General features: G+C 37.5%; 1 long non-coding RNA gene across 7 annotated transcripts in view; it reads left to right on the top strand.

Annotated features, from left to right (window-relative positions):
* Positions 1 to 321: 321 nt before the first annotated feature.
* LOC308706927 overlaps positions 322 to 19,595 on the top strand; it is a 32,922-nt gene continuing 13,648 nt past the window's right edge. For 4 of the 7 annotated variants that reach the window (XR_014032101.1, XR_014032102.1, XR_014032104.1 and 1 more), the window contains exons 1-4: positions 322 to 417; positions 8,000 to 8,091; positions 9,934 to 10,034; positions 10,634 to 10,702. This is a non-coding gene — a long non-coding RNA (uncharacterized lncRNA). Of the gene's footprint in view, positions 418 to 1,290; positions 1,574 to 7,999; positions 8,092 to 9,933; positions 10,035 to 10,633; positions 10,703 to 19,595 lie in introns of all 7 variants that reach the window. The other 3 variants (XR_014032106.1, XR_014032107.1, XR_014032103.1) reach the window with 3 other exon arrangements.

Genomic DNA, 19,595 nt, shown 5'->3' with positions numbered 1-19,595 from the left:
AACTCCGCCAACATGTGTCCGCTGTGTTTAATAGTTCGGTGACAACAAATTTATGTTGCTAAGCTCCAGAAAGTAAACCTCACCAAAATACATCTCGCCAGCCACCCTTCTACAACGTCCACAGAGGTAATATGGAATTTACTTGTTTTGAGTCTTTCGTAATTGCTTCCAGATTTTGGTCTTCCCCCAGAATATTCCTGAGCGAAGCCACATTTTCTCACGATGCAGGCGGCCAAGAATATCTCCAGCCTCGCTGTGGTTATTCACTGCTGCTTGTCAAACATCCTCCGGCCGACCGCAGTCATTTGTTTTCGTGTTAAGCATGCCTGAGAGAGAAGAGCGAGATTACTGCTCATCATGGAGGGAAGGAGCGCTCTGTTATTCCGACATTTGGACATGCATTGTCATGGGATGATGGTAACCTCAACCTTGACATCTTCCATTTATCATGCTAAAATTGGAATGTCAGTATTAGTATCTAATTTCTGTCTACCAATCTACTGCATCTTTCTACCTGCTGTATCTATATTGAACAGGATACTTATTTATTATTAAGACTCTAGTGATGCCGTACTCAAACGCACACAAATATTGAGCTAAAATAGTGATTAAAAATTAGGTTGCACTTTATTTTCAGGTGTTCATGTTACAGTGTATATGTATATATTTAAGTACTGAGTAATAATAGTTAACTACATGTACTTACTATAGGGTTAGGGAGTGGTTTGGGGTTAGTTGCATGTAATTATGCACAATTTATAGTAATTACTTGTAACTACATGTAGCATCTGTAACTTTACGGTGTCCTTGTTACATATGTTACATGTACTTATCATAGTAATAACAGTAAATTATGAATAATTACATGCAACTAACCCTCAACCAAATCCTAATCCTATAGTAAGTACATGTAGTTAATTAATATTACTCAGTACTTAAATATATACATATACACTGTAACATGAACACCTGAAAATAAAGTGTAACCAAATAAAGTGTTACCAAAAATTGATTTATGAAAAAAATACTTACAGTAGCTTGGCGCATCGTATTCTGTTTTCTGCATATGCAGAGCATAGAATATACTTAGGTTTTAGAATAGAGCTTAACTTTAAATTAATTTCAATTTCACCAGCAGTTGCAAACTAGTACTGTATGTCCTTAGACTCATTTTACATTAGCGTTTCAGTGTTCTGGCACTCACTATAAACGAATGCAGCAATATTAGCGTTGCCCGTTGACCTTGCAGTCACGGTATGAATATGTATGTGCTTATGTCTTACGATGCAGTTCCCAAGGAGGACGGGACACTGACCCCTCTCCTACAGTAGCCAGATTTGAACAGGAGAGCTGGTCTTCTTCTCTCACACGTCTCATTACGCAGATGTGAAGCTCCGAGCGGGGTTATAAAAACCCTGGCATGTCTACAGAACTGTAGGCGAACATGAGGAACATTAATTCTTAAAACATGTCCTGCCTCTTATAACACACAGCAGCAGCGTAGAGACACATCAGCTCTAATAAGGTGCCACTGCCATGGGTTTTATAAATGAACCGGATGCTGCGTCCCTCGGTACGCCAGAGCAAACCAACTCCAGTGGATTAAGCCGTAATTAATCCATCATCTCTCCTTCCCCTCACTCTTTTTAATACACATGAGCAGTTCGACTCTGAGCTCCTCGCTATGGTAAATTATGTATGCTTATAGATCAGCGCATCTCTTGGATGTTAATGCTATGGTGTTTATCCCCTTATTGGCTGCCCGTGACCCCTGTTGACCGGGAACTAGTAAAGTTTGCTCTGTGATGGGACCACGAGCGAGTGGCACGCCGTTGCCATCGGGGGGATCTGATTGGTGGATGCCCACCCTGCCTCAGCCCTGATTGGCCATGGGTGGTCCGTGTCCCTCATTTGCATGCAAATGCGTCCACATTGTCTGATCAGATAACGGTCTAGTCTGGAGACGCCCAGAGCTGCCAATCTCGCAGATTGGATTAGATCGAAGAGGGCTGAAGATTGGCTTGTTCTGGTTGGTTAGCGTGCCCTCCGGGGGGCTCGGGACGACACCAGTGCCCCCGAAGAGCAACACTTCTGTCTCCGTTCCCTACTGTCAGCCTGTCCTCGCCCAGTTCCTCCTGCCCTGCTACCCTTCTTGTTATGAGCCTAACACCAGCAGGCAGTGTATTAATATGTAGGAGATCAAGAGATTATTGATTAGAATCACTTGCTTAATATCCCCTTGTCTGTCATTCAGTACGCCGAGGCTTCTTTCATGATTTTTTTTTTCCTCTCCTTCTTTTGGTGTCACTCTTTTTAAATATTCATGGCCTAGCTTGCTTTGTGCCCCTACTGCTGAATATCTAATTAAACTGTCAAAAGAAATACAATTTGCCCTTAAGGGTTATTACGAGAGGGGTCAGCTAGCACTGATCAGACCCGCTCGGGCCGAGGGGGTAATTACCTATAAGCAAGCAGTGTTTACCTTTCTCCCGTACCTGTGGCCCGGCGTAGGGGAGCCTAAATGAGCCTCGGCAAGCTCCCGGCTGCCTTTGAAGCCTTGTCACGCCACCCCAAATTATCCTGATCCAGAAGAAAGACGGAGAAGTCGAGAGTCTATAACAACATAATCAGCAATTATAGCTGGGAAATGGGGAGAAGCAAGATTTTTATCTCATTAAAAAGAGCCGTTTCTTTTTTTTCCCCCTCGTCAATCCTCACCTCTCCCACACTCATTCCCTGTCACTTGCGCTTTCTTTTGAATTCAAATGATTCGGCTTTAAAGGTGAGGGGAGAAATCTGGAAATGTAATTCAGGAGACGAGAGCTTGAGCCAATTAGCGGAGTTCGCTCGCTAAAATATGAATGACATTTGCTCTGGCTGAGCCCTAATGGAGGGAGGCATTAGCGTTATCGTGTCTCCGTCACCTTATTTCCCATCATTATTGTTGCCTTAGTTCTTCTGTCAAATTATGGCCGCTAATTTCTGTTCATATTTTACGAGGCCTGTTAGCAAGTGTCTTTAATGAGCTCCCAAAAATGACCCGGTGCGGCAAAACTTAAACGGGAACCGCCCATCCAGGAATATCATCAGAGAGAAAGTTAAACACTATCGTTCTCGGACGATTTACAGTATCTCTAGCGCGACTCTTCACCTCGCACGCATAAAGAGCTGGGGTTTTTAATTCGCCTTTTTATGTGACTTGTTAATGTGCTCTTTTAGGGCACTCTTAATACCTTCAAAATTTGTAGAATATCACGATAAATCAAGGCCTTGCCCATCTAATGATAATTTATCTCACTCATTATATTTTATTCTCTCACCACATTATGGCACCTAGTTAAACTTCTCTCTCCGTGACCTTTATGAGTGCGCTTCAAAAGTTAGTTCTCAGAAAAGTTGATCATTCAAAAGGCAAGCTTCAAACTTCAACAGTATTGCTTACCCCGACTAAAATGTTCAGTTTTCTACACTGAGCGGTGCAGCCAAAACCAGTATGAAACTCTCCCAGCTGTATTACTGTATCAGTTGGGGGAAACGTGTGAGTAATTTGATCTACAGAGTAACTTTGGATCTGGAGGTAATTTAAAAGTATGTAAAAGCATAGTAACTTCATTGTGTGGCTTTGAGCTGTGACACTGTATCACATAACAGGTTTTCTATAAAGCAGCGCAGGTGTAGTTTATAGTATTTCAGGCCACACGTGGAAAAATTGGGTGAGGTGATATTTCTCTTTACGGCTAAGCTGTTAAAGCAGCAAGGAATGGATTTTGACGTACAGGAAACGGCAATCATGGTATAATAGGGTAAAAACTAGATTTGCATTTCCTGAAGGAAATACCAGCACTTGCTAGAAGCAAAAGAACAGTGTTAACGGTTTGAGTGCACTTTTAGGCTTTGATCAAGTTTACAAAAACCCAATATAGATAGCACACCTAAGGCTGAAATGATCTACTCAAATGAATGTGTGTGAGTGATTTGCAAAGAAACAGCAAAAAACAACAAGATTTATGTTTTTTGGTGATTTTCTTTAGCTATTTGGGTGTTTTGAGCAACTCGATTTCATGAGAAAACAACTATTTTTATTTTTACGAGGTGGCGATTTCAAATGAATTTGTATGATGTGATAAGTAGGGAAAATTATTTTTAGGGGAAAAAATAAGCATGTGTGATGGTGCGTAAGCAGATCGTACAAAAACAAGTGAATGAGATGGTATATATATATATGCAGTATGGAAAAATTGGCCTAAATAGTTTACGAAATGCTTTTAAAGTGTGTTGTTTTTGAACGTTTTCAAGGTTATTGCTATAGTTTATAAACTGTTCTGAGTGATATTTGTTCTGTAGTTGCAAGATAGCTATTTGGAGGTTGCTTAGTGGTTGCTTTGTGAATGCTAAAAAGTCCACTTACAATTGTCTCGTCCCTAGATGTGATCATTGGAAGTATATGGGAGTTTTTCATCCATTTTATCATCTACCAAAGTATATCTTTTAACTTTGATCAATTTGAAAAGAAATAGCACATCTTCTCAACAAGTATCATTCATCTCCGTAGCACAAACTTAAAGGGATTCTGTTGTCATTTGCTCATCCTCATGTTACTCCGAACCTATGACTTTCTTCTGCAGAACACAAATCAGTGGGGCCAGCAAAAATAGTCAACGGGACCCGATAATGATTGGACCCCATCGTTCTTCAAAATATTTTTTTTTGTGTGTGTTCCACAGAAGAAAGAAGGGTTATGCAGGTTTGGAATGACATGGGTGAGTAAATGATGAGACAATTTTCATGTTGCAGGAATGGCTCACTGTCATTTGGATGCAACTTCACATAACACACAGGAACATCAGCAAGCAATAAGCCATTACTCACAGATGTCGAATTCTGAACTGCAGAAACTGAGCTTTTCACATTTCCCCTGACATTATAAAGGGGTGATGTCATAGCATATTAATATGACTAATGACTATGTTTAAGCCCACTTGACATAATTTATCTTTTCCTGGAACGTTATTCGTATGCGACTTTGGGTTTGTGAAGAATGGAATAAAGACACACAACATTTATGTGTCATTATGGATTGCCGCTCCATCAGTGACAAAAGAGCAAAAGCTACCTTTGATTGCTGGTGTGCTTAACGGAACTAATGGCCCCCAGAACGCCCTATTTAGAAGTGCTTAATTTAGCATAAAGGAACTTTAAAGTGTTTTTTTCTCTCCGTCTGACATGAATTAAAGCCAAACAACAGCGGAGAGCAGAAAGGCACCTGACACATTTGCACCTCTGCTCTCGCTCTCATGCCTCATCATCTCATGATGAATGAACGTCGTATTGTTACCAAACAGCATCCGTCATGACTCAAGCAGTGTGAGAAATCTTTAAATAGATGTTGATCTGCAGAGGGAGTTGGGCTGAGGAACGAAAGCCATGATTTTCTCTTGTTTCCAAAGCGGCGATCGGCCCACCGGCCCCTCAGAAGCTCAGCTGAAGTTTATTGGGACTCGCCGCTATTGTTTCATCTCTTGAGAGGGCCGGTGACATTCATTGGCTCCCGTTGAGGTTATTTACAGGGGATTTGGTGACAGTGAAACATGCCTTTGCCATCCCTCTGTGAGCACGGTCCGACATGTTTTTAAGAGATGGGTGAGGCGAAGAGGTACATGTGCCACCTGAGACCGCAGAAGCAGACAGGAAAGTGAGACTAATGACCATAGGCTCCGAACTCAATTAAACTCTATTTTTGACCCATTCAAAGTTTGCTGGGAAATTTACTGTTGACTTGAGACAGGTATTTTTTTTTCCCCATGCAGATTTTATGATCACACCACAAAGGGATTTTTTTGTTCATTAGTGTTTTTGTCTTGTTTTCCAGAAATATCCGAGAAACGCCTCACAAAACAATATAAAAACACTTACGACTCTTATAAATACATTTAATTTAAGCAAAATTGTTTGAAAATAATAATGTTTCTTTTCATATATGTCTGTGTTGCTAGTTTCTTACCCCAAATTATTAAAAACTTTCATTCATTTGTTCATTCATTCATTCATTTGTGTATTATTCATTCATTCATTTATTCATTCATTAATTTATTCATTCATTAATGTATTAGTTATTCATTCATTCTGTCCTTCATTCATTCGTTCTATCATTCATTCATTCATGTATTATTCGTTTGTTCATTCATTCATTCATTCATTCATTCATTCATTCATTCATTCATTCATCCATCCATTCATTCATTCATTCATTCATTCATTCATTCTGTCCTTCGTTCATTCATTCATTCATGTATTATTCGTTCATTCATTCATGTATTTGTTCATTCATTCATTCATTCATTCATTCATTTGTGTATTATTCATTCATTCGTTCATTCATGTATTAGTATTCATTCATTCAATTCTTCTTTCATTCATTCATTAATGCATGTATTATTTGTTCATTCAATCATTCAATCATTCATTCATGTACTATTTGTTTGTTCATTCATTCATCCATTCACTTATGTATTATTCATTCATTTATTTTTACATTCATTCATTCATTTATTCATTCATGTATTATATTATTCTTATTTTTTTCAGAAATGAATTAACAACTTATTAGATTAATGCTCAGTTGACTTAAAAATATATAATATAGACATGTTCTATGAAAATGAGTATTATTTATTTTCAAACTATTTTGCTTAAATTAATTTTTGAGCTCTCATCTCAGTTGTTAATTATTTCAAAGAAAGAAAGAAAGAAAGAAAGAAAGAAAGAAAGAAAGAAAGAAAGAAAGAAAGAAAGAAAGAAAGAAAGAAAGAAAGAAAGAAATGTATACCTTTAAAGATGACAGGAAAACAAGACACAAGTTCAGAATAATATGTTGTTGTTGTTGTTGTTGTTGTGCAGTAAATAGGACTGAACATATTTTAAATTGGATAGCCACAAAACGCTAATTTATTGAATCATTGTTATTCCAAGGTGATTATTCATGTTTATCGCATCACTTTGTTCATTCATCCTTCCTTAATGGGGGGCGGGGTCTGTAAATATTACATTTCATCTGAAACAATGCTTTGGTAAGCGTCCAAAAGCACTCCATTCCATCTGTGAAAAACAATTTTCTTCACATTATGAAGCTTTGTGTCATGGATCATTTTCTGACACCTCAAAATAAGACTTCAAACAAGCCTGCGAGGCGTTTCCCGTCTGCGTCTCCCCCTTGTCAGGTTCAGATTTCCTCATCGCCGAGTTCCAGCCTATCAGCCCATTATACATGGTAGCGCTGGAAAAATAGGATTACGTGAGGAGATTGTGAGCTTTATCCCAATACCAATTTTATCTGGCTGCCTGATAAACTGCCGTAGCCCGGAGAGCAAAGGGAGCTAATGGGAGCGAGGGAAAAGAGAACTTGGACACGAGGAGTCACTTGGCTGTGGCTCGAAAGGTCACGGGTTTAGCGCTCTGTGCTAATGCTAACAGAAACTCATTTCAGAGAACAGGCCGTTTGGCTCCAGGGCTGTGAACTGCGCTGTGGATTGCTGTCCTAGTTTTTGTCTGCAATTAGAAGTGTAGACTTTGTAAGTCTTTGGCAATATGTCAAACTCGTGTCATAGGGTGGACTGATATGTCAGATGATGTGTACAGGGTTAAAACTGCCAAATACAGAGATTTTCTCTGATAATGATCAAACGCTGACCCACTCAAACCCTTGGCCGGTGCTACGTTATGATATGCTATAGGGGTCAATCCCACTATGCTGTGCATGCAGTACATGTCTTTATTGTACATAGGGAATCAAATATTATACTTACACTTTTTAATAAAGGAAAATGTCATTTATTTGGGGTACATTTTAAATGTTTTTGCGATTATTGCTATTTTTCCCCTATGTTGAAATTCTAACATGGCAACTGGTGATTTATTCATTTCACTTTTCCCTCCTTTTTCTAATCGAAATGTTTCAAACAAAACATGCTTTTTTGAGAATGTTGCTTTTATCATTTTATAGGTCCTCGTATCACTTTCCATCATGTTAATCCTCTGTGATATTCCGTAATGACATCATCCTTCAGGAAGTGAAGTAACAGCACACCAATGTCAGTAAGTATTAGCAATGGATATAATGAATTCCTTGACGTTTTTCTGTGTTAGCAGTTGGTTTGTCTCATTCTAGAGCATTATCCGGTTTGATAAAATTACAGAAATCAGTTTGACAATATAAACGTTTAAAAACATGGTTTAAAAAAAATATCAAAAAGAATAACTTTAGCTATTTCCATCCCACTGTGATAATTTGTTTTACTCGTACGTGTCTGAGCTTGACCACAACACATTTCTGAAAGTATACCCTTTTATTGATCAGTGCTTCCTTTAAAATAAATGAATAAAATAAATGTTGCAACACGAGAGAGAGAGAGAGAGAGAGAGAGAGGGAGGGTCGTAAGAATCTAGGCCATTCGTTAATGGTAGAGTCACCAGTAGGCCGCGGCTTCACTCTGCCGCCTATCCAGACATTAAAAAGAATTTCAGATATACTCCATTTCTTTGAGGATGCACTTCCTTTGAGATGGGGCTCCTTTTGAGCATATCCAAAGTGTTTTTCTGGTACACGGACCACGCCACAATAATTTAAGCCCCAGTACACAGATATACACGTGCTGACCAGAATCAGCCATTTGACAATGAACTCGAGCCCTTTTTAAAACCAGACTGATTTGATGTCAGTCTGTGGTAAACCGACACAATTTGAACGGTAAAGATTATTATTTGGCAAATATTGCTATTTCAAGCAATGCAGTCTTAGAAACATTATAGCTATATCAAATATTTAAGAACATTTCATGCATTTGTCTCATGAAGTAACGATGTATTGACACTAATAACATTTTTCAGCTGTTTTCAGCTTTTGAATTGGCAACAAATGCTGCAGGGCTGTTTTCTGTCACACTGCTTTTCCCATGTTGCACTCATTTTAGTGAATCGGATTTTTCAGATGGTTCATAAATTTAAATGGTCTGGAAAACGATTCAGTGAATCATTTGTGTCACTGAGCTGACTTTCCATTTCTTTGTAGTGGAATATTTAGTTAAATGCTACTGTTTGTCATTAGCTATGTTTCCATCCGAAGAAGCAAATTTAACTTGCACGCAAAATTGGAATAATCGGATCAAACGTTGGCGAATAAAGAAGCGTTTCCATTCAGTGAGTCAAAGAGAACAAAATTGTTACTTCCTGATAAACTGGTGTCAAGGAAAGTAGGAGAAACCACTGTATATTATAATTTCCATATATATAAAATGATTGCATCTTACGAAACGCTATAAACGCGGTCATGTTATCTTACTTTTGGAGGTGGATAACTGCTGTTTAGGAATGCAGTCGTGTAAGAAAGTTCTGGAAGGTAATTATACCGAATCACTTTGACATTTCAGCACAACCAAAACAGCTTTTCAGAAGCTGTGCAAAAAGATCAGTCCGTCGGTTAGTCGAATTATGCCGTCCCATCGTGCAAAGTCACATGATTTTTTTTTTTTTTTTATGTGCATCAAGGAATTTAATCGGTAAATTTGCCTCCATCGTAGAATATGCTTTCTTATCAGATTAAAAATATATCCGACTCAAACAAGTGCATACATTTTTTATGCGAATTTTTTGAATTTATGGCCATCTTGGCGTTTCCATCCAGCAGTTTATGCGATTTCCCAACATGCGCATAAAAACAGCTGGATGGAAATCCAATGAATGTATTTTTAGTGTTTCAGATGCATTTAGTGTAATTTATTTTGCAGATGTTACTGTTTTTCCGCTGTGTTGCATAGCTAGTAATTCAATAAGAAATATACCCAATGTTTGTTTCTTCTGTCTTCTAATTCTAATTGAAATGTTTTAAACAAACAGTACTTTCTTTAATGTTGTTTTTATCAGTTTATTGGTTTTTAACAGGATGGAACGTCATATTGATCTTCTGTGCTTTAACTAGTTCTTGAATGACATCATACTCCAGGAAGTGACATCACTTTGGAGGGAAAACAACAGCATATTCAGTAAGTATTAGCAATGAATTTGATTAATTATTTGATATTTTTCTGTGGCAATAGTTGGTTTGTCTCATTCTAGAAAATTACAGATATCAGTTTGACAGTATCAACGTTTAAAAAGGTGTTTAAAAAATGACATAATGACTAACTTTAGCTATTATTTTCATCCCACTGTGATAGTTCAGTAACTCAATTATATACTGTTTTCAGTATATAAATGAGTATATATCTGGTGTTTCAGTTATTCAGTTGAAAATGTATCAGTTGTTGTCACTGTAATTGAGAGTTTTGTGCCAGATAAATATTGCTCTCAATATGAAAATGACTTAATCTGATGGTTATATGAAAAGATATCGCCTCTTGTATAACATCAATGTTAGTTAGCATCAGTGTTAGTTTGCTTGTGTAGTTAAATACATTTTTATCATTTTATGAGTAGCTTGAAGCTTGCAAAGCCACAGTTTCAAAACGGCTTCCCCTATGATGCTTCTTATAGCAACTGAGCATATGATGTTAATTCATCAACATATTCTTTAGTGATGCTATCATGCGTGTATCAGGCAAATGTGACTCTCTCCTGCTGAATGTCTGCTCTTCCTCCGCAGCATGCGTCGCTAACTGCACCATATTGTGAAGAGGCAGGCAGCCCATCACCGACGTAACTTTGATTGACAGTAAGTGTGCATATGTGTCCAATCTGCTCATCGGGATACGTGCTATCGTCATGATCTTTATTTATGTGTTCTGCTGTCGGCACAGTGCGAGCTAACTGCCCATTCCACACTAAATTAATTAGTTTGGCAGCCAGCCTGTGATGGAAAATTGGATCCAATATGGTATTTCCAGGGTGTTTCAATGTGGCATTCACTGGAGGGTGAGACAGACTTCAGATATTTGGGTCACACAGATTACATGCGGGCGCTTTTCGTATCAGACTCGGCAAAATGGAAAAAAACATGTTAATGTGTTTTCAAACAACGTTTTCTACGTTCGTCCACGTTATGCATTTTATTTCGACCATGCAATTAACATATACAGATGCCCCTTTATAAAAATGATGATTGTAAGCATGTGGAGCACCTATCCTGGCAGGGGTTCAAACTTATGTTCCTCTTGAAAGGTTTTATCCAAGTAAATAAATAAATAAACATCCTGAGAGAGAGAGAGAGAGAGAGAGAGAGAGAGAGGGAGAGAGAGGGACTACGGAAGTGCTTCTATCCCGTGTTGTTGTGCGTAAAATAAATCCTTTGTAGTGCATGCTCTTCTAATAACACGTCGGCTAATTAATAACTTCTACACAATTATAAATTAACTTCGGATCAGGACTCCGGCTTTGCATATGATTTCCTATAATCGCTAAAGCTACTGCGAAAACATGTCTCATATCAAGCGTAACTTTCTTATTTAACACAGACAGACTGGGTTCTCATCGGGTTTAAACGTACAGCAAATTATCTCTGCTGGGACCTTGTGCGAAAGCCAAAAATCACAGCAGTAATTTTTTTAATGTGAAATAGCATCCTTAATCGTCATTTTTGGATTCGTTCTTTTTTTTTTTTTTTTTCTGCGAGTGAGCTTTGATGGAATTAATCTTAATATTTTAACATTATTACAGCAGTAAAGAACGAGTACGAGGGAGCTGTCACTAATTCGCTTTTCCACAAGTCTCGACTCCATGCGTATGAAATGATCATAGGTGGCTCTGCATGCTGCTCGTTTCTGGCACCTTGGTGGTGAGACGCTGGATCCATAATCAAACTCCTCTGTAATTAAAGGTGCAGAGAAAGCAGACGAGAGCGGCATGACATATCGCCTGACTCCTCAAATTCCTCTGTGGCTTTTCAAAGGATACTCCTTTAATATGGAGATTATGCTTATGTACTTGTCTTCACTTGAAAGGCATTTTCCTAATTTACTTATTAATGACATGTAAATCTATTTATACTGAGGGCCTCAACTTTGAGGAAACGCGCCCGTCCCGCTCGCCGTAAAATCCGCCGGTTTGAAAACACAGAGGAAGGGAGGGCGCGGGTAGATGAGCCCGGCCTCCCATTCTTGTTCTGTTAAAAATTTATACAGTCCATGTTAAATTTATTAATATTGCTTGCTGTCATTCACTTTGCTGCACTCTAACTGAAATGCGACTTGACAGCAAGCACATTAAAGATGTATGTCATTGTATTCAACAAAGATTAATGAAGCTCTGTAAAAGTAGCTGTATAGGAGAGAGGGCGAGATTGATCAGAATTTGAATCCGCTGAATTAAACAAGGCCTAGTGTGGCACAGTTTAACACGCTTTTGCTCAATGAAGAGGCTTTGGGATTGAGAGCACTAGTGGTATGTTCAACTGTAAAAACAAGTTAAAAAGATGATAGTTTGACTCTAAAGCATGGCAGGCAGCTGACTTCTAAGGCCAGAAACAAACTTAAAGCTAAACACAAATGCAAATGCTTGGCCAGGGCATTGCAACCATGTGCCATTAAATTGGATGTTTTTATTGAGGTATCTGACTATAAATATATCTTGCTCCGCAAGATTCTTTTCAGATCATTGCACATCCATGACAGTGGTTGACCTGAAAGGGAAAACTGGCCAAGACAGGCAATACAAATGTACGTTATAGCACCTCTTGTGGAAGTGTTGAGAATGCAGTGCTTACCACTTGGAACACTCTACGTAGGCCCTGTCCCAAATGGCACTCTTCTTACGAGTCTGCACTTTGGCGGTGTAACGCCACTTTGACTGTCAGGTAGAAGTCTGACTTCTCTCGTGGACTTCAGTCACGCGCACACGCCAGCCATTGTAATTCCACAAGACCATAAGAGCATATGAAATGTGCCATTTGGGACAATACACATCCATAGTGCTCTTCATTTGAAACAGTGCTCTCAATTGTTTTCAGTATTTATTTATTGTTGTCAGCATGTTAATCTAAGCACAAAACTCTAGTAACTATATAGACTAGCACACAAAGTTACTTTTTATTTTAGTATAAAAATCTATTTAATAATGTCAAAATTGTAATAATGTAATAATAATTCAGTTTCACTTTTAGTAATTTCAGTACTTAAACTAATGTTATTTTGATTGGAAACTCAGTTCAAGTTTTTTGTTAAATTTATTCATTTGATCATAATAATTTTATTTCATTTGATTTTGATAGTTTTAGTTTTAATTAACAATAACACTGATATAAACATAATTATAATCTGATATTTTATGTCTTTTTAATTATTTTAATGTTTTTGTAATACATTTTTCGAAATACATTATTAAAGTGGCTGTAATTACTTATGGCTTATTTTGATACACTAAAAATAGAAAGTCAAATGCATTGCATTATAAGAAGACAGTATTTCACACAATATGTTTTGTTGTATATTATAGATTTGACCAGGTTTAGTAGATCATGCAGCTATTCCATGCATACTGAAAATTCACACACTGCATATACAGTATATACATTAGTATATACACTCACCTAAAGGATTATTAGGAACACCATACTAATACTGTGTTTGACCCCCTTTCGCCTTCAGAACTGCCTTAATTCTACGTGGCATTGATTCAACAAGGTGCTGAAAGCATTCTTTAGAAATGTTGGCCCATATTGATAGGATAGCATCTTGCAGTTGATGGAGATTTGTGGGATGCACATCCAGGGCACGAAGCTCCCGTTCCACCACATCCCAAAGATGCTCTATTGGGTTGAGATCTGGTGACTGTGGGGGCCATTTTAGAACAGTGAACTCATTGTCATGTTCAAGAAACCAATTTGAAATGATTCGAGCTTTGTGACATGGTGCATTATCCTGCTGGAAGTAGCCATCAGAGGATGGGTACATGGTGGTCATAAAGGGATGGACATGGTCAGAAACAATGCTCAGGTAGGCCATGGCATTTAAACGATGCCCAATTGGCACTAAGGGGCCTAAAGTGTGCCAAGACAACATCCCCCACACCATTACACTACCACCACCAGCCTGCACAGTGGTAACAAGGCATGATGGATCCATGTTCTCATTCTGTTTACGCTAAATTCTGACTCTACCATCTGAATGTCTCAACAGAAATCGAGACTCATCAGTGGAGATGAGTGGTACCCGGTGGGGTCTTCTGCTGTTGTAGCCCATCCGCCTCAAGGTTGTGCGTGTTGTGGCTTCACAAATGCTTTGCTGCATACCTCGGTTGTAACGAGTGGTTATTTCAGTCAAAGTTGCTCTTCTATCAGCTTGAATCAGTTGGCCCATTCTCCTCTGACCTCTAGCATCAACAAGGCATTTTCGCCCACAGGACTGCCGCATACTGGATGTTTTTCCCTTTTCACACCATTTTTTGTAAACCCTAGAAATGGTTGTGTCTGAAAATCCCAGTAACTGAGCAGATTGTGAAATACTCAGACCGGCCCGTCTGGCACCAGCAACCATGCCACGCTCAAAATTGCTTAAATCACCTTTCTTTCCCATTCTGACATTCAGTTTGGAGTTCAGGAGATTGTCTTGACCAGGACCACACCCCTAAATGCATTGAAGCAACTGCCATGTGATTGGTTGATTAGATAATTGCATTAATGAGAAACTGAGCAGGTGTTCCTAATAATCCTTTAGGTGAGTGTATATATACAATGAGCCAAAACCTTATGACCACCTCCCCAATATATGCTGTTGGTGTGACTGGGCGTCAGTAGACTTTCTGTTGGCTCGGATCAGACGGGATAGCCTTCGTGCATCGATGAGCCTCGAGCGCCCAACACCCTTTTGTCGGTTTTTGGTTTGTTCCTCCTCGAACCACTGTTGGTAAATCCTCACCACTGCTGACCAGGACCAAGACACAAGCCTTGCTGCTTTAGAGACACTCTGACCTGGTCACCTTAACAATTTAGTCCTTGTCAAATTCGCTCAGATCTTTATTCCTGTCCATTTCTGAAAACTGATTGTTTGCTTTCCATATAATCTAATGTGTGTACTAATGACTGTAATGTGTGGCCTTGTTATGAGATGATCAGCTATATTCGCTTCATTTGTGACTGGTCATAATGTTTTGGCTTATCAGTGTGTGTGCTATAGTACAAAAATAGTATGAGTAAATATGTAAATCAAGCTGTTCTGGAAACAGCCCATGTCTTTTTTTTTTTTTTCTGGCTGCCATAGTCATGAATGATACCTAGAATTGTATACTTTTCTTTATGTGTAAAAATCAAGAAAAATGGTGAAAGTATATCCTGCAGGAATCAGCTGTAAAGCCACTAGAGATATGACATCTCCATCCATGTTTTCTCCAGAAGTCTCAGTGTTTCCAGAGCAGCAGTGCTGTAGTGTTGTAGTTGAGTGGCTCTCACACACATTCCCCCTCTCAAACATCCTCACGTTGAGCTCTAGCGCACCTCTTTCCCAAGGCGCTCTGTGTGCTGATGTCATATCCCCTGCAGCTGGGATGAAAAATTCACATCAGTCCTCAGGAGAAGTCCTTATGAAACCGTGTTCATATCTCTGCCGTTTGCTGTCCTGCATACAGCTAGCTGTTAAAAAAAAAAAAAAAAAATGGTGGAAAAGTAGGATAAATTGCACAAAGAATTAAGATCTGATGCAGATTTAATGTTGCCTGGTTAACGTGGGCCAATTAGTCCCTGCTGGTAGATACTGTAACTACACCACCTGTCAGCATGAATAATCTTTCTCACACACTCACACACACACACACACACACACACACACACACACACATATATATATATATATATATACACAGTATATATATATATATATATATATATATATATACATATACACACAGTATATATATATATATATATATATATATATATACATATACACACAGTATATATATATATATATATATATATATATATATATATACATATACACGATATATATATATATATATATATACATATATGCACAGTATATATATATATATATATATATATATATATACATATACACGATATATATATATATATATATATATATATATATATATATATATATATATACATATACACGATATATATATATATAATATTATATTGCTTTTTTAGTAGATGTTTTCCCAGTTTGTTTTTGAAAGCACTTAAAAGCATTAGATTATATTATATTTTAAAAAGATATTTTTCTCTTTGCTGCCTTTACTGGGTAAAATAGTCATGGCTATTATATATATATATTTCTATAGTCATTTTTAATTAGCATTGAACTACTTTCATCAATATTTTTCCTTATTTCATTACAACTTATATAAAAAAAAAAATATATATATATATGTAAATACTTTTTTCCTGGTCGACCAATTTTGATGATTGCAAAGCATTTTGTTTTTTGGATGAAAAGCAACCACATATCCAGTGTTAACGGCCTAGCTTGGAAAAGAAGGTGGAGAGGAAGCAGAAAAAGAAAAGCCCTTTGGGAAGCAATAAAATGATTCTTCTGGCGTACACTGCCTCAAATCATTAAATTCAAAGATTAAACACCCTCCCTACAAACAGCTGATTGTGTTTTTGCAATTAAGATTGCACAAGAAAATCAAAACAAAGCAACATTTGCTGTTTACTCAGCACAGCGAGTAACACACACAAGCATATTTTCATACGAGAGAATAAAAAAGTATTTACAAAGCTAATTTGGTCTAACAGGAAGCAGGGTGAAGCAAGATGACCAGTATGAAGAGAGAGAGAGAGAGAGAGAGAGAAAGGATGGTGAGAAAGAGGAAGAGTTATTCAGGGCAAGAGGGCCACTCTTTGCCCAGTGCAGATGTATAATGCAAAGTTAGTGTTTCTTAGACCTTTCCTCCAGATAGATGGATCTGATAGATCTAAAGCAAAGGCAGTTAAACAGCTGGGCACTGTGGGCCCCGGTGTGCAGTGAGAATATACTGTAGCAATGGATGGAGACTTAAACATGTGAAGGAAAGTAAATTTGCCCCGGGTGAGCATCTGGTTGAGGTCTTTAGACGTTGGACATTGCTCTTTACAGAATCACAGCAAAAATCAATGCTTTTTATCAAGCTTTTAGTTAATGTTAAACAGCATGGAACATAAAAACGTGGGTGAAACCAGAATGGTGGTGGTTGAAGGTGATAGGTTTAGAATGGATTCATGACGTGGGCAAAAAAGGAAAGGAGTTTCAGAGGAGGAGTAAAATATTACATTTTGAAGAACAAAAATTCTTTGGAATATTGTTATGTGTGAATTGTGCGCGATAAGTGCATTATATGTGCATTTTCATTTCACGTTGACTTTAAGGCTTGATATTTTTCCTTTAAAATAGAAGACAATTATATTTCAAGCACATTTGCACAACATGAAACGATGTCAGTTAGTTATTTTCTCTGGAATGTATAGTTGAATTTGGCTTTAGAGCTTTCAAAATACTTTGTGGTCAGTCTGAGGAAACATTAATCAGTGTATTTTTCTGTTTCTGATCTAAAAATGCGGCTGCTAAACGCTCGGTTCCCTTGCGAAGCCAATAAATTAAATATTAGTAAACTACATATTTAAATTCCTTCCCCAGGCAGTTTTTTTAGCATGTTTTGCTATTCTTGTGTACTATAATATTCACCATCCCATTTTCAAACTAATGGCTTGTTACAGCTTGGTTTTGCATTCCATTTGCTTTTCCTCCAGATTTCTTTATAAAACAAATTGCAGTGGAACTCTAAAGGGAGACGAGAAAGGAAATTGAAACTTTCTGAGGAACACGTCATTTCACAAACGTTCACCCTTAAGCGATCAGGAATGCTGGAATAATTTTAGTGTTTATTGAGGCACGTAGCCGGCTGCGTATGAGAGGAGAAAACGAGTGATTTCCACCTCAAAACCTCACTATTTCTCATTTGATTATTTGATTCGAATGTGGCTATGCATTTTTTATGTCAAATGTGAATAATTATTTGTCCAAAAAATATTTACATTTGGTTTAAGCATTCATTCATATCATGTCCTTAAAGCTACAGACCATTATAGGATTTACAGTAGCTAAAACACATTTATAATTCATGAATGTAAACAAACTTCATCTTTAATTATATGTATTGGAATCATTGAGAAATTATTAATAACTTTCTAAGCTCATAAGATGGTTCATGCAAATAGAGGCAAATCACATCACTGGGAAGAGACGCTTTAGCCAAATACTTACACAGACTCGCTGAAAGAGAATGGTTGTTGTGTCATAAAAAAAAAAAAAAAAACTTTTTTCCCTTTATCCCAAAGGAAATGTCATTTGTGGCTCAATTGTTTCTGCATTACATCTATTTAAATATAATGTCTGTCTATATTTGCCACTGCCATAAGCCTTTTGTGTTTGAATTAGCAATGATTTTAGTTTCCATTTATCAATAATTTGGGCACCAGTTATCAGCTGAAAGTGAAGTCACACTGTAACTTATAAAGTAACATTTTAAGTTTAGTCAACTTGAAAAGTAAAGCTGTACTTAGTGACAACTTGGATATTTGAGTTGACTAAACACTTTTCAAATCGTATTGTGTAGTGTACAAAATGCACTTCTGTAACAGAGTTAAAAGCAGTGCAACAAATACCACTTTTATATACTTTATTTCCAAAACTTTTTTTCTATATATATATTTTGGGGTGAAATATGATCTGCACATCTTCTTGACAGGCTACAATCATGCATCAATAATTATGAAGTCCAAAACTAGCTTTATATTGATTTGATTTTAGTCCCTTAACTCTACAAACACACCTTTCTACGCCTCTCTCCTTGAGTGAAAATATAGAATATGTTATTTGAATCTGGGTGGACAACACATTCTTAGCGAATGTCTCAGAAGGAGGTGAACACGGCAGTGTGAAAGCATGTGAGTCGAGTAATGGCACAGGGGAATTTGCAGATCCGTGGTGAACTTTCAAATCAATTCTATGCATTAGTTATTATCAGCGGCTTTGATAGACACAGACTTCACCAGACATCTGCTCATTACAGGGGCATGCTACTGTCTGACCAAATCTACAGAGAGACACAGAGAATGAGAGCGATTGTCTCACAGGTGAGTAGGTGAGGCATCAGTCATTAGGATTTCTGGGCTTTTACACATTTCAAATCAGCTAAAAAAAAACTTCACTTTGTAATGTCATCTTGAACACCATGAAGGTCTATTTCATGCTTTGAAGAGCCCTGCAATAGTCTGACAAATCTGAGTTTATATATTGTCTGGTTAAACATCACTGTCTACTAACATCTAATGAAATTTTAGCCAAGGATTTGTTTTGTCAGAGTACACAGTAACTTTTGAATGGTATAAATGGATATAAAAAAAAAAATGCAATTTTTGGCACCAAAATGGTGTGGCATTTAAGAGTGAAAAAATGATTTACTCACTCTCAAGTTGTTCCAACCCTGTACACATTTCTTTGTTGATACCTTTGTGGGATACATGCTGAACACAAAGATATTTTGAAGAATATGGGTAACCAAACAGTTGTGGGACACCAGTTACTTCCATAGTATTATGTTCCATAATATGGAAGTCAATGGGGCCCATCAATTGTTTGGTTATAAACATTCTTCAAAATATATTCCTTTGTGTT

This window comes from Scardinius erythrophthalmus (assembly GCF_964197995.2).
Source record: "Scardinius erythrophthalmus genome assembly, chromosome: 18".
NCBI lineage: Eukaryota > Metazoa > Chordata > Actinopteri > Cypriniformes > Leuciscidae > Scardinius > Scardinius erythrophthalmus.
The sequence above is the reverse complement of the archived record's forward strand: the minus strand, read 5'-3'. Positions and strand labels throughout refer to the sequence as shown.